This window comes from Amblyraja radiata, chromosome 10 (genome assembly GCF_010909765.2).
Source record: "Amblyraja radiata isolate CabotCenter1 chromosome 10, sAmbRad1.1.pri, whole genome shotgun sequence".
Lineage (NCBI taxonomy): Eukaryota > Metazoa > Chordata > Chondrichthyes > Rajiformes > Rajidae > Amblyraja > Amblyraja radiata.
In genome coordinates this window covers 24,035,071-24,048,525 of record NC_045965.1, presented here as the reverse complement: position 1 = coordinate 24,048,525, position 13,455 = coordinate 24,035,071, and positions in this window count along the sequence as shown.

The window sequence follows — 13,455 nt, the reverse complement described above, 5'->3', positions numbered from 1 at the left end:
AACACTCCAAATGAGCCTCACCAATGTCTTAGATGCAACATGACCTCCCAACGTCTATAAGACAGATACAAAATGCTGGAGTAATGCCCCTGTCCTACTTAGGAATCCTGAACAAAAACCTCTGGAGACTTTGTGCCCCACCCAAGGTTTCCGTGTGGTTCCCGGAGGTATTTGTCAGTCTCCCTACGTGCTTCCACTACCTGCAACCTCCGGCAACCACCTGCAACCTCCGGGAACTGCAGGGAAACCTTGGGTGGGGCACAAAATCTCCAGAGGTTTCTGTTCAGGTTTCCTAGGGGACAGGGGCATAACTCAGCAGGTCATGCAGTATCTCTGGAGAGAATGAATTGGTGACGTTTCGGGTCGAGACCCTTCATCAGAATGAGAGTTAGGGAGAGGGAATCTAGATGGTTGAGAAGAAGGTACAGAACAAAGTAGATGCATCGATGACTCAGGTAAGGTGGAGCCCACAATGGTCCATTGTTGGCTGGGGACGAGGTGATAAGAAAGGGAAACAAATGCTGAAATTAGCAAGAGGACCAGGGTGGGGGAAGGACAGAGAGAGAGGGAATGCAAGGGTTACTTGAAGCAAGAGAAATCAATATCCATGCCAGTGGATGTAAACTGCCCAAGCAAAGTATGAGATGCTGTTCCTCCAACATCTAACCTCTGGTAGACACAAAAAGCTGGAGTAACTCAGCGGGTCAGAGAGTATCTCTGGCGAAAAGGAATAGATAATGTTTCGGATCGAGACCCTTCTTCAGAATAACGCTGATTCGGGAGTGGCAGTGATGGAGTTTGGACGGTTCCCCCACAGGTCCTGCTGGTGAGCTGCACCCCAGTGGGAATATTGCGGGAGAGGAGATGCCGTATTGCAGCGAGGGAGATGGTGAAGAGGGCTGGGGCCTGACTCCGCTGGTGTGCGCTGGATTTGGCTCTGCGGTGGGCACATTGATGGAGATCACGACTTGCCTGTCATCACAGCTGTGAGAGAGGATGGATATGACACACTGCTTGTGGCACAGTCCCACCCACTCAATGACAACATCTCCATTATATATATCCAGCAACCTCCCAACTGCAAGAACCACTAATCTGATGACAGCAAAAGCTGAACTCCTGTGTGTGTGGAGGAGAGATTTCTGCAACAAGCAATATGTTATTGCGCAGATAAAAGCTACACCTCTCCCCGGTGGGTCTGAGAGTCGAGAGCTCCCCTCACCCACCAACTCAGATGACTGTCTTAATTAAATGAAATATTGCCTGGCGAGCTGGCACTGATGCTCGTGAGATGAATGGTGAAGGGTTTGAAGTTGTGGAGTTGCGTGTGCCGTGATTCCTGTGCACTCACCAGCTTCATCACTGTCGCTCTGAATGCCGCCTTGCTCCAACACTGCGTGACAGACTCTCTCCGCCTTTCACACTCACCACTCACCCACCCCTCCACTAGATAAAAGGTCAAAGGCCACTCCCTCCCTCTGATCGCACGGTCAAAGCCTGAGGCCGCGTTCTCCTCCCTTCACACACTCTCCACTCCTCCGACAGCCATGTTGGGTTATCTCAAAATAAAATGACACAACATGCTGGAGTAACTCAGTGGGACAGGCAGCATCTCTGGAGAACATGTTCAGCCCACTGAATTTGCTGATGGATCAGCTGTGAACAGAACGTTCTTTAGTCAGAGGGTGGTGAATCTGTGAGATTCATTGGCACAGGGCTGGGGAGGCAAAGTCAGTTGATATTTTTAAGGTGGAGATTGACCGATTCTTGACTAGTATGGGTGTCAGGGGTTATATGGAGAAGGCAGGAGGATGGAGTTGAGAGAGAAAGATAGATCAGCCATGACTGAATGATGGAATAGACTTGATGAGCCGAATGCCCTAATTCTGGTTCAATAACATGAACATGAAATAATCCCTTGGTGACAAAGTGCTTTGGGCTATTTTGAAGCTGGGAAGGACAACAACAGTGTGGGATTTTGCTTTACAAACTGCTGGTTTACGCAAAGCGCTCGAGTATCTCAGTAGGTCAGGAAGTATCTCTGGAGAATCTCTGGAATTGGTGTGGAGAAGATTCATGAGGATGTTATCAGGACTGAAGGGTCTGGAGTCACGTTCATAAATCATAGCAGCCATTCGGCCCATGAAGTCCACTCCACCATTCAAATATTTATGATCCATCTTTCCTTCTCAACTCCATTCTGCTGCCTTCTTGCTGTAACCTTTGATGCCCTTACTAATCAGGAACCTGTCAATCTCCTGAAAACAGCACTACTCTGCTAGGAGGTGATGAATTCATGGTGTGGTCCTTCTAATCTACTTTGAGGAAGAAATGGCTAACAGTACAATGGGATTGGGTTGTCCTGTAGTAAAGGGAGTTTGTAACCTACACGCATCTAAAATGACCATCAACACAGCAGTCTGTGAGAGAACCAGAGGCTTGGCAAATGGTGTGAAACAGCCCGAGAGAGGAAGGGAATGAGGGAGAGAGGGAAGGAGAAAAATGTATTTGCCGAAGTTTAGCCACAGCACTTTTCCTTTGACCCTCCTGTAACTTTGACCATCTCCAAGTTTATAATATTCACAATGTAGTCAGAACTACAGGCTCTGTATGCCTTGGTCGATACAAAAGCCGTTTGAAATGTTAATAGCCGGAAGCCGTTGAGTTATAAACTGAGTATAGAACCATAGTGTCTCGTGGAATACAGCATGGAATTAGGCCCTTCGGCAACACCGACCAACGTGTCCCATACACACTAGTCTCACCTGCCTGCATTTGGCCCATATTCCTCTAAACCTGTCCTATCCATGTATCTCTCTAATTGTTTTTTAAACATTCCAATAATCCATGTCTAAACTACCTCCTCTATCAGCTCGTTCCACACACCCACCACCCTTTGTGTGAAAAAGTTAGCCCTCAGATTCTTAGTAAATCTTTCCCCCTTCACCTTAAAACTACTCTGGTTAAGAGATTTTGGCATCTACCCGATCTATTCCTCTCGTTATTTTATACACCTATACAAGATCACCCCTCATACATCTGCGCTCATCAGAATAGTCAAGTCAAGTCAAGTCAATTTTATTTCTATAGCACATTTAAAAACAACTCTCGTTGATCAAAGTGCTTTACATTGGTACAGATACTAACGTGCTACAAACAGTGGTACATAGATCAGCAATACATACATAGATACATACATACAGAATATGTAAACATAGTATGATATGATATACGAGAAAGAAAAGAAAAGTTCATTGTGTATATATACACACACACACATACTCACAATATATTTATACACACACACACACACACACACATACATATATATACTAGACCCGTTAGGTCCCATGTTCACACGGGAGGGCTGGTCCCCCAACACAATATTCCACCTCTCCACCAATTCCACTATTGGTGGCCAGTGGGGGGGGGGCTTTCTGGAGCCCTAGTATGGGTGTTGTGGGCTGAAGGGACTGTTTTCCAGAGGGCTAGTATGGACATTGTGGGCCAAATGGATTCTTGGGGTGGCAGCTCAGTCACTCAAGCCTGTTGTGCTGGTAGCTCACTCACGGCTGGTGGGCTGGCAGTTGACTCACGGCTATTCCTTGAAATTCCATTTCAAGCAGGGTGCAAGGCCACCAAATTCAAGTGCAGTTTCATACCACTTGAAGCAGAGTGCAAGGCCACCAAATTCAAGTGCAGTTTCACACCACTTCAAGCAGAGTGCAAGGCCACCACATTCAAATGCAGTTTCATACCATTTCAAGCAGGGTGAAACCACCATAAAACCACACAAAACACCACATTTTTTAAACACTAATAACACTTTTATTTTTAATTGATGGGAAGAATCCTCTGCACCTGATGAGCGGAGCGGGACTGAGTAAGATGACGAAACATCACAGCCGTAAGTGGTAGCGTTTTATCTAAAATCAATATACAGTGAAAACAGGAAGTTGTCAAGTTTAGACCACCAACCGTTTGCTGTGCTTTATTTCAAACCAACCACCACCAACCATTTGCTGTGCTTTATTTCAAACCAACCACCACCTACCATTTGCTGTGCTTTATTTCATGTTTCCAGTGTTATTCACAGCTCAGACTGAGAGACGTGGCCCTCTCGCTTCCCCCATCTTGCAGAGACTGACTGAGGCACTCAACACTTCCGGGGTTTATAGTCCCTCCAGAAGGGGCGTGGCCTTCAGGAGAGAGAATCTCAACATTTTTTAAACACTATTAACTTTTCTTTTTCATCGATGGGAAAAATCCTCTTATCCTGCGCAGCAGAGGGGGACTCTGAGTAAGATGCCCAAAAATCACAGCTGGAAAAGGCAGCGTTTTTTCTAAAATCAATATACAGAACGATAGGAAGTGGTCGATCAGACTTTTAGTAATATATATATAGATATAGATAGATTGCAGGGGTGAAATGAGTGTGAGGCCAGGATGGTGTGGGTCTCTGATGATGCTGGCTGACTTTTTGAGGCAACGACTCTGATAAATCCCGTTGATGGTGGGGAGGTCAGAGCCGGTGATGGACAGTGATCACAACTCTATCCTGAATGGACCTCTCGTATGCTGAGTTAGACACAAAATGCTGGAGTAACTCAGCGGGTCAGGCAGCATCTCTGGAGAGAAGGAATGGGTATGTTTCAGGTCGAGACCCTTCTTCAGACCTATTGTATGCTGAGGGTGAATTCACAATCTTCCAATCAACCTTGTTGCAGCCTATGTACTTTTTATAAAACCTGTGTGTTCTCTGTAGTTGGAACACTTTCTTTTGCATTTGCATTTGGTACCACCAGTTGTACTTGTGTATGGTATGATTTGCCTGGATAACACACAAAACAATTGATCATTAGATCTTAGTACAGAGGGCAATAATAAGTTAACATAAATCTGTGAAGGGAGGAACTACAGATGCTGTTTAACACTGGAGATAGACAAAATGCTGGAGTAACAGAAGTTCAGGCAGCATCTCTGGAGAAAAGGAATAGGTGACATTTTGAGGTTGAGACCCTTCTTCAGGCAGAAAGGAGAAGGATCTCGCTCCAAAACGTCACCAATTCCTTTACTGCCTGACCCGCTGAGTTACTCCAGCATTTTGTGTCTATCACCAATACCAACATCCCTTAAGTCTGGGAAGATCTGCATCAGACAACCAGGAATACATGTCTTCAGCAAAAAACAAAGTGCTGGGGGAACTCGACGGGTCAGGCAGCATCTGAGGAAATGGACGGACACCACTGTTATGGCTAGGGACCCTTCTTCAGTTCCTCCAGCAGTAGTGTTTTTGCTCAGCATTCCAGCACCTGCAGTTCCTTGTGCGTCCAGATGTGCCAGCAGTATTAGGTTGTCCATGGGAGGCATCTCGTACAGGGGTGGGGATGCTCTGACTAAACTACAGATCAGAGTGCCAGTCGCCTGGAATGTGTGGGTAGAGGAGAGATTGAGACAGACCAGGGCAGTTGTATCTGTCAAGGAGAATGAAGGAACGCACCAGATGCTTGCAAACTAATGTTTGCCTCTCCGGCAGTTCTCATAAGGCTTCATTCTCTGACTTGTGATGAGCGTATGTGTGAATAATTAATGGTAATTAATCCTCAATTACCATAATTAAGCAAGTCACTGAAAATTAAGTGGCATCTGGAAGAGTCCTGAGCGAAGGCGGAGGGTGTGTTCCTCGACAGGTTCGAGTGAGTGCTCCACTGACATCTCAAGCGCTCCCCACCACGCAACTAACTGCCACCTCCCGTACAGTTCCGTCTCCAAGAGGGCAGGAGGTGGTGGATTGAGGGGGAGTTGGGAGTCATGGTTGAGGGAGAAAGAGCAGACAGATTCCTCCTTCCACCTCTCCCTGTGGATAGCACTCACTGTCCTGCATTGCTGATGCACCCCCGCAGTTGTGTAGTGGGAGCTGTTGGTGCCCAGTAATCCCAGTTGCAGCCCCTGCCTGTGGGAGGAGAGAGTCCAGGGCAGCGCGGTGGCGCAGCAGTAGAGTTCCTGCCCTACAGCACCAAACACCCAGGTTCGATCCTGACCACAGGTACTATGTGAAAAGAGTTTGTACGTTCTCCCTGTGAACGCAGGGGTTTTCTCCAAGTGCTCCAGTTTCCTCCAACATCCCAAAGATGTGCAGGCTTGTAGGTTAATTGGCTCTGGTGAAAAATTGTAAATTGTCCCTAGTGTGTAGGAGAGTGCTGGTATATGGGGCGGGGGGGAATTGGATGGTGGGCGCAGACGTGATGGATCGAAGGGCCTGTATCCGTGCTGTGTCTCCAAAGTCTAAAGAATAAATAAAACCTGATGCTATTAAGGAGTACGAGCTAAAAGGTGAAACGTCACCTATTCCGTTGCTCCATAGATGCTGCCTCACCCGCTGAGTTTCTCCAGCATTTCTCTCTACCTTTGAGCTAAAAGAAGAGGTTGGACAAACCTGGATTACTTTCTCTGGAGCATTGGAGGCCGATAGGAGATCTGATAAAAGTTTATAAAATTACAAGAGGCAGAAATGTGGTACATTAAGAATATGTAGAAACATAGAAACATAGAAAATAGGTGCAGGAGTAGGCCATTCGGCCCTTCGAGCCTGCACCGCCATTCAATATGATCATGGCTGATCATCCAACTCAGTATCCTGTACCTGCCTTCTCTCCATACCCCCTGATCCCTTTAGCCACAAGGGCCACATCTAACTCCCTCTTAAATATAGCCAATGAACTGGCCTCAACTACCTTCTGTGGCAGAGAATTCCAGAGAATCGCCACTCTCTGTGTGAAAAATGTTTTCCTCATCTCGGTCCTAAAAGATTTCCCCCTTATCCTTAAACTGTGACCCCTTGTTCTGGATGCTAGATGTCTTAGAACATACAAAAAAAAAATCCCTAGGAAAAGATCTAACCCAGAAGGAAGGAGATTGCTGGGGCCCCCGTCAGAGATTTCTGCAGCTTTGTTAGCTACAGGTGCAGTACCAGAAGACTGGAGGTTAGTCAATGATGTTGCTTTATTCAAGAAGGGTCGCTTCACAAACTTCTTTAGTCTCTTTTTCCGTTTTGATGAAGGGGCTCCAACTTGAAACATTGACATTGTCTTTCTTCCCACAGATGCACCCTGGTGATGCTGTCATGTCACTACTGCCATCGCGAAGAAAGCATAGGAGCCTGAAAACTGTGACCGCCAGATGTAAGGACAGCTTTAGTCTAGTTTAGATATACAGCGTGGAAACAGGCCCTTCGGCACACGTCGACCAACAGACACTCGTACTCTAGTTCTATCCACACGCTAGGGACAATTTACAGAACCCAATTAACCTATAAAACCCGTACGTTTTTGGAGTGTGGGTTGAAACTGAAGCACCCGTTCACAGGGAGAACGTGCAAACTTTGTGCAGACAGCACCCGTAGCCAAGATCAAACCCGGGTGTCAGTAAGGCAGCAACTCTACTGCTGTGTCGCCCTGTCATCTCCTTCTCAGCAATCATCAGGCTCTTGAACAGCAACAACGATCTTTGGACTCTGGTTGCACTACAGACTTCGTTTTTTGCACTCTTATTGTTACCTAGTCTTTACGCTTATTAACTCATTGTATTTTTAACTCTTATATTGCCCTATGTATTATTGTAGTTACTGGCTGTTAAACTGTAGCAAGACTTTCATTGTTCTGTTGTTGGTTCATGTGACAATTAAACACTCTTGACTCCTGGCCTGATGAGTATTTCCAGCATTTTCTGCTTTTGTTTTAGATTTCCAGCATCGGCAATTTTGCTTTGATTTTCAATAGCCATTAAAAAATTACCTTTATTGCCTGTGACCAGTCAGAATCTCCTGACGTCATAACGGCAGTGAGAGGGAGCGGCCTTTGAAGAAGGGTCTCGATCCAAAATGTCACCTATTCCGATTCTCCAGAGTCATTGGCTGACCCGCTGGGTTACTCCAGCACTTTGTGTCTAACTTCAGCGTAAACCAGCATCTGCCATTTAGTTTAGTTTCAAGACACAGTAGGGAAACAGGTCATTCGGCCCCCGAGTCTGCGCTGGCCAGCGATCCCCACACACTCACACTATCATACAACTAGGGACAATTTACAATTTTACTGAAGTCAATTAACCTACAAACCTGCACGTCATTGGAGAAAACCCACACAGGTCACGGGGAGAACGTACAAACCCCCTAAAGACAGCACCCATAGTCAGGATCCCATTGTGGCTAAGGGGATCAGGGGGTATGGAGAGAAGGCAGGTACGGAATACTGAGTTGGATGATCAGCCATGATCATATTGAATGGTGCTGCAGGCTCGAAGGGTCGAATGGCCTACTCCTGCGCCTATTTTCTACGTTTCTATGTTTCTATGATCGAATCTCTGGCGCTGTAAAGGGCCTGTCCCACTTTCATGACCTAATTCACGACCTTTTTTACTCATGGACATTTTTCATCATGCTAGAAAATCGCCCCGACCTACTTGATGCCACGATTACCTACGACTAGCATCACGGCCTGCTACGACCTACCTATGACCTCGTGACGACCATGCTGCGAGTACGAGTCAAGGGCAAACTCGGCAGAGGTCGTGAATTAGGTAGTGAAAGTGGGACAGGCCCTTAAGGCAGCAACACTGCTGCTGCTTCACCGTGCCACCCTACACATACAGCCTTTGAAGGGACTAGTGAATCAGGGAGGACCATAAATCCATCAAAAGGGCTAAGGGAAGGGGAGGAAGGGAGGAAAGTAGTGCATTAACACTTATATGAAATTATAGGGACGTGTGAAAAGGGAGCAGAGGGAGCTTCAACTTTAGGTCATTTCAAAAATCCTCAGGATGGCTGCAGGAGAAAGCCTGTCTTCCAAGCACAATCCCCTGTGATTAATTCTCCCTCTGCCTATCTGTAACCTGTAAGAAGCCAGAGGCACGACAAAGAAGAATAGAAGGAGCCAGAAGCTGGAGCTGCTGATTGGGAGTGGACAGCCAATCAGCGGGTTTGAGGCAAGCATCAGCCTTTGATAAGGCTGCCAACCAGGCGGCTTTCTGCCGAAGCCCTCTCGCAAAAAAATAAATGTGCTGTGGTCTGATTAGGAGGCTCCATTCTGCCAAGACAATAAAGAGCCATTATCTGTCCCCTTAACAGGATAATCCCAGTTCCCTATCAGCTCGCAACCATATGGACACACAGGGACGATAGGTGTTGATGGACACATCATTTCCATTGTAATGAGGTGCAGGGAGACTCGCTTGAACCTGCAGCTGATAAGGGAGGCTACTGTCTGACACAAACCAACGCTTCACAAAATCAACCGCAGCTTTTACAAGCTGCAAACCTGCATTACAGCATCTTAAAATCCAACCCTTTCTCCGTCCACTTCTAATCACCCTTTCCTTCCCAGCTGTGCAATACCCATTGGTAATTAAAGAAAAGACACAAAGTGCTGAAGTAACTCAGCAGGTCAGGCAGCATCCCTGGAGAATGCAGATAGACCCTTCATGAGTTCGAGGATGGGTCCCGAGCCCAAACATCACCTTTCCATGATCTCCAGGGATGCTGCTGAGTTACTGTCAACCATTTCCAGAGAGGGGATAGGGGTCAAAAATACAATAACAAGAAGGGCCTCGACCCGAAACGTCACCCATTCCTTCTCTCCAGAGATGTTGCCTGCCCCGCTAAGTTACTCCAGCTTTTTGTGTCTTTCTTTGAGTTACTCCAGTATTTGATTTTGCTTTGTAAACTAGCACCTGCAGTTCCTTGTTTCTACCACTGGTAGTCAACGAGGCAGCACAGTGGTGCAACTAGGAGAGCTGATGCCTCATGGCACCAGAGGCCCGGGTTAATCCTGACCTCCAAAGCTGTCAGTGTGGGGTTTGCACGTTCTCCCTGGGTTTCCTCCAAGCGCTACAGTTTCCTCCCGCATCCTATGGACACATGGGCTGGTTCATTAATTGGCCCACTGTAAATTGATCAGTGTGTAGAATCCAGGTGGGTAGGAGGGATTGGGGGGGGGGGGTGGGGGGGATGGTGGCTGGGTGGAAATGTGTGAGAATGTTGCCATAGAGAGAGTACAGAGAAGGTTCACCAGACTGATTCCTGGGATGGCAGGACTTTCATATGAAGAAAGACTGGATAGACTCGGCTTGTACACGCTAGAATTTAGAAGATTAAGGGGGGATCTTATAGAAACTTACAAAATACATAAGGGGTTGGACAGGCTAGATGCAGGAAGATTATTCCCGATGTTGGAGAAGTCCAGAACTAGGGGTCACAGTTTAAGGATAAGGGGGAAATATTTTAGGACCGAGATGAGAAAATCATTTTTTACACAGAGAGTAGTGAATCTGTGGAATTCTCTGCCACAGGTAGTTGAGGCCAGTTCATTGGCTATATTTAAGAGGGAGTTAGATGTGGCCCTTGTGGCTAAAGGGATCAGGGGGCATGGAGAGAAGGCAGGGATGGGGTACTGAGTTGGATGATCAGCCATGATCATATTGAATGGCGGTGCAGGCTCGAAGGGGCGAATAGCCTACACCTGCACCTATTTTCTATGTTTCTATGTTTAAAAAGGGATCAATTAGTGTAAACTGGTGGTTCGTGGTTAGCACAAAGTCAGTGGGCCGAAGAGCCTGTTTCCATGATCTCTCTCTCCTTCACTCAGTGACTTAATGACTGGGGCTGTACAATCGATCTTCAAAGATGGAAGAGGGAGGGGAGCTTTGTTAAACATAGCAACACAAAGATGCAGAAGTGGCTCTCACAAAGAAAGGCAATCGCCTATTCCAGTATTGTACCAGACAATACACAACGAACAATGTGTAGGCAAGAACTTGTAGGAAGGAACTGCAATGCTGATTTACAAAATGCTAGAGTAACTCAGTGGGACAGGCAGCATCTCTGGAGAGAAGGAATGGGTGGCGTTTTGGGTCGAGACCCTTCTTCAGCCTGGGAGTCAGGGGAGGAGACACAGTGATAAGGAAGTGTAAAGTGTGAAAACGAGACAGAGTTCAAGGAAAACAAATGCTGGTTTACACTGAAGATAGGCACAAAATGCTGGAGTAACTGGAGTCCCGTTGAGTTACTCCAGCATTTTGTGTCACACAACAGCCAACTGCTGGGTGCATCAAACCCGTGTCCAGGCACGTTTCACTACTGCACGGCAAGGTGAAGCTCATCCACTCCTTAGCCTGTTCATATTAATCATCATCTTCTTCCTTGTGGGGCGAGCAGGCAGGGTGTGTACAAAGAACCGCAAGTATTAAAATATTCATCAAAACTGAGCGCTATCTTTTTAACTGTCCCTGATATTCTGATTGGAAATATTTTGTGTTGGGCAGATCCCTGGATTACTCCCTGGTCCCTGTTATAGAATCCAATTTGTAGAGGAGGAATAATAAGGAAGATAGTACATTGTATTTGGGCTCTGTGTCTCAGGGATAGATTAAAAAAACGGTGCAAGTGGATCAATAAAAAACATGCCTGTCTGCACATCCGGGGAGAACTACATTGCTCATGCCAGTGACGCCCTCTCAGGTCAAATATCTAGTCTGCTGCAGCACTACTAACTGAAAACACTTCATGGCTTTGTGTCAAGATTGGATGATAAATTAGTAGCATCAAAATTAAGCTGGAAGAGATCATTCCTGAATATAATCAGTCCACTGGTGCCAGATTTAGGGACAGTTTCTTCCCAGATGTTATCAGGCAACTGAATGGTCCCACTCATCAGGGAGGTCCTGACTCTCAGTCTAAAGAAGGGTCTCGACCCGAAACATCCCTATTCCTTTTCTCCAGAGATGCTGCCTGATCCGCTGAGATACTCCAGCTCTTTGTCGGGTCTTCGGTCCTCATGGGAATGGGAGGGGAAAGTTAAGGTGTTTCGCAATCGGGAGAGTGATCCCGGGTTCCCCTCTTCCCTCAAAGATAAGGACCTGCCTCAGTTTCCCACAGCTCTCCTCTTGCTCCCCCTCCCCCCAGTCACAATGGTACAGTCCCTCCTTGTCTTCACCTTCCACCCCATCAGCCATCGCATATAGCACATGATCCTCTGACATTTTCGCCACTTCCAATGGGATCCCACAACTAGCCACATTTTCCCATCTCCACCCCTTTCCGCCTTCCGCAGAGACCATTCACTCCGCAACTCCCTGGTTAACACATCGCTTCAATCCACCCAATCCACCCCCTCCTCAGGTACTTTCCTCTGCAACTGCAGGAGAACCAACCTGTCCCTATACCTCCTCCCTGGACTCCGTCCAAGGACTCCAACAGTCTTTTCAGGTGAGGCAGAGTTTCACTTGCACCTCTTCCAACCTCATCTACTGTATCTACTGTATCCACTGCTCTAGTTGTGGACTCCAATGTATTGGCCAGACCAAGCGGACACTCGGCGATCTTTTCGCCAAACATCTGCACTCAGTCCGCCTGGGCCCATGCCATCTCCCGGTTGCTAAACACTTTAACTCCACCTCCCATTCCCACACTGACCATTCTGTCCTCGGCCTCCTCCACTGTCAGAGTGAGGTCAAACACAAATTGGAGGAACAGCATCTCATATTTTGCTTGGGTAGCGGTATGAATTTGATGTCTCTAACTTCAAGTAACCCTTGCTTCCCCACTCTCCCCGTCCCTTCCCCATCCTAGTTCTCCAACTAGTTTCACTGTCCTCCTGATTAATTTTACTTAATGCCTCATTACCACCTTCCCTTCAGCCAACAATGAACCATTCTACATTTCCTTGATCATCATCTGCTTTGATAGTGCCGTTTTTACACCTAACATTCACTTTGAAACCCTTCCATACCACTTTCCCACACTGTGTGAAGAAGGGTCTCAACTCGAAATGTCACCCATCCCTGCTCTCCAGAGATGTTGCCTGTCCCGTTGAGTGACTCCAGCATTTTGTGTCTATCTTCGATGTAAACCAGCATCTGCAGTTCCTTCTTACACATTACAGACAGACGATTTAAGATGTTACTGAATAGCGGAGTAAACAAAATGGGCCAATTGGCTGATTCCTTCTCCTAACCCAAGTCTTTTATGCTTGCATTTAAAGTGATATCAACGTGTCAAATATATTACTATCACCTGAGATGAATTAGAACGCCGCGTTATTCTTTGTCATGTGCAAGGAGACAATTTCCAGAACTCTTTAACATTTTAGTACATTTGTAAGGAGAGAACCCGGAGAGTACACCAAGGCATCACACCCCAGTTTTGGTACCTCAATGATTTCATCTTAATTGATACTGTTAGACCACAATGATCCAGATGAAAATCCTATCTTATTTGAAAAATTGATGCACAGAAACAAAATAGCTTTAAAAATCCATATATAAGAGAGCTGATTTTCTGAAGGCACTTCAGGCCAGGGACTCATTTACAGCTCATGTAAAGCATTTGTGGGAATGCCAAAGGACACGTCTAGCTCCAAATATGTGGAGCTGGCTGGCCAAGCTCAGTGGCACTGCTGCGATGCA